This window comes from Octopus sinensis, linkage group LG6, assembly GCF_006345805.1.
Source record: "Octopus sinensis linkage group LG6, ASM634580v1, whole genome shotgun sequence".
Taxonomy (NCBI): Eukaryota; Metazoa; Mollusca; class Cephalopoda; order Octopoda; family Octopodidae; genus Octopus; species Octopus sinensis.
This window is the reverse complement of record NC_043002.1, coordinates 80,520,939-80,524,027: the sequence shown is the minus strand read 5'-3', so window position 1 is coordinate 80,524,027 and position 3,089 is coordinate 80,520,939. Positions and strand designations below refer to the sequence as shown.

General features: G+C 35.7%; 1 long non-coding RNA gene across 1 annotated transcript in view; it reads right to left on the bottom strand.

Annotated features, from left to right (window-relative positions):
• Positions 1-230: 230 nt before the first annotated feature.
• The window catches only part of LOC118763967, an 8,440-nt gene continuing 5,581 nt past the window's right edge, over positions 231-3,089 (bottom strand). The window contains exon 3 of the long non-coding RNA XR_004999740.1: positions 231-267. This is a non-coding gene — a long non-coding RNA (uncharacterized LOC118763967). The remainder of the gene's footprint in view (positions 268-3,089) is intronic.

Sequence of the window (3,089 nt, the reverse complement as noted above, 5' to 3'; positions counted from 1 at the left end):
GTATCTTAGGCTTGATGGTTGCAGTTCATGAGGTTTTCACTCGGTGTGTATGTGGGAGGGTGTTAATCCGTGTTGTCGGGGTTAGGGTTTGTATCAGTTTGGTGTTGTTCGCATTGTATTTTGTGAACAGGTGTTTGGCTGTATGTCTGCATCTTGGCAGTCGTTCGGCAAGAGCTGGCAGAACCGTTAGCACGCCGGGCGAAATGCGTAGCCGTATTTCGTCTGTCGTTACGTTCCGAGTTCAAATTCCGCCGAGGTCGACTTTGCCTTACATCCTTTCGGGGTCGATAAATTAAGTACCAGTTACGCACTGGGGTCGATATAATCGACTTAATCCCTTTGTCTGTCCTTGCTTGTCCCCTTTGTGGGTAGTAAAGAAACATATTTATAATTCGCTCTTTTGTCAGCAATATTGACAGCAATATTGACAACGAATCCCTGGAACATAGCTGGCATTTAGGAGGATATTGTATTGTAGGGACTCAGGTGTCTAATTATTGACCAGGTCAGGTCATATTTTATTTCCTCTTCCTTGAGTCGCCAGATGAAATCAGCCAGTGAGGTTACGTGCCGTTCAAAGATTTTTCGAAAGCTGGCGACGTAGTTTCTATATGTAATTAGAAAAATATCAGCCGATGCCCCGATTATATATACATAACTGTATGTGAGTGTGTGTGTGGGCGGGGTAAAGACGCACATGCTTACATACAAACATACAAACATATACGTATGTGTCTTTATGTTTCCCCACCCTCACTGCCTAACAGGTGGTAGTTTCCTAACGCACCCGTAACATAGCGGTAAAAGATACGATAAAATAAGTACCATACTCAAAAATAAGCACTAGGGTTGATATTTTCGTCTAAAAACCTCTTCAAGGCGGGACCCCAGTATCGCCGCAGTCCAATGACGAAAAAAAGTAAAAATTTAAGAGTATATGCAGAAACTACAAAAATAAAAAAAAAAACAACAAAAAATCAAACTATTACCTTATTTCAGGATTGATATTTTCTTCCCCAATTATAGGACACAACCTGATGATGTCACTTGCCCGGTTGGGTTTATTTATAACATGTGACCTGACTTTATAGTTACTGTTCCGTTTGTCTAGTCAGTCATCTGTATGTTAACGTGAACGGTCTTCTTTCCTTATTTCTTTGTGTCTCGTCTGCTTCTTTATTTCTCCTTTTTTTTTTTTTTTCATTCCCTTAAATTATATCTAATATTAGTCATTTTCCTTTTGATCTGTAAAAGCGAGGGAAAGATAAATTAAGACGAAACAAGGGATGTATTTGTTACGTTTTATTACTGCTGCTCCACATCGACAGCTGCTGTTTTTTACACCATAAACTTTCTTTCTGTTTTAGTATTTCTTATTAGTTTAAAGCATTGACTTATATTAAGAAATCAAATGAGGAGCTAACACATGAATCATGGGTAACTATTAACGTATCAACACATTCATCCGTATCCCGAAATAAACTTAATTTCAAGATAGTTCAAACAGGAATATTGCGACATATAATCCACCAACCAACAGCATTACAGTTGTAAACATAAAAATACTAACTACTATATATATATATATATATGTATGCGGGGATCGAGAGTGTGTTCTAGAATTCAGGGTTACTGAGGACTTAGAGGTCCCGATTGCGACATCTGTCATATCCTTCATAAAATATTGTCAAACGTCACACGTTTGACGGTCCCTACAACATTCATTCTTACCGATCTGTAACCGCAAAGCAATTCAAAGAAAACATTTACATCATCAAACGTTTGAAGGTATTACCGCAAGCCAGACTTTCAGCTTTGAAATAGTGAGTAAAATGTACGTTGCGCGCGCGCACACAAACACACACGTGTGGTGTGTGTATATGTGTGTGTGCTGTATGTGTGTTTATTTATATATACATATATATATGCGTCTGTCTCTCTCTCTATATATATATATACACAGAGAGAGAGAGAGAGAGAGACGCAGATATACACACATACATGTACATTCATAAACATAAACTCTTCTACGTACACACGTGTACGTATGTGCATGTACATATATGTATCTTTCTCTCTCACTATCTCCCTCACTCTCTCCACATGTAATTATATACATCTGTGTGTGTGTGCGTTATATATATATATATATATATATATATAAAATACACTCGCGCGCAAACACACACATACACATATAGATATATACAGAGAAAGAGGGAGTGAATGAGAAAGGGAGTAACAAAATAACTATATATGCGTGTGTGTAAGTATATATATGTGTATATGTATATACACACATATACATATACATATACATACATACATGCATACATGCATATATATATATATATATGTATATATATATATATATGTATATATATATATATATGTATATATATATATATATGTATATATATATATATGTATATATATATATATGTATTTGTAATTGACTATGTTAATATATACCCATCCTGTTGTTTTCCGGTCAAGAAATTTATCAGACTGAGCACACATTACAAATAGAATCAATAAGAGGTACTATAAATATATGGAAAGCTTTTTTTAAAGCCCATCGTGTAACTTTCCGTACATTAGCGGAGCTTTCGTTATATTTTGTTTCTACAAATTTTCTGTAGAGTTCACAGACAACACTCGAGGTTACGACGTTTCGCAAACGAATACATCTATTCCCTGTTAGACACCAACTCTCTTTATATAAGGAATCATATAATCAAAAAACAAAACATACATGCACATATTGCATATATCATATATCATTTATGCATGCATACATACCACACACACACACACACACACACACACACACCACACACACACACACACACACATATATATATATATATATATATATACACATACATATATATATACATATATACATTTCAAAATAACACACACACACACACACAAACACACACACACATGCACTCACACACATACACAGCCGATGCCCAAACACATACACACAGGTGGAGACACTGAAAATAACACATCAAACCCAAAGGAAAGTCCTAATTCTTTCTTCTTCAATACATTCTTCGCAACATATACACCCATCAACT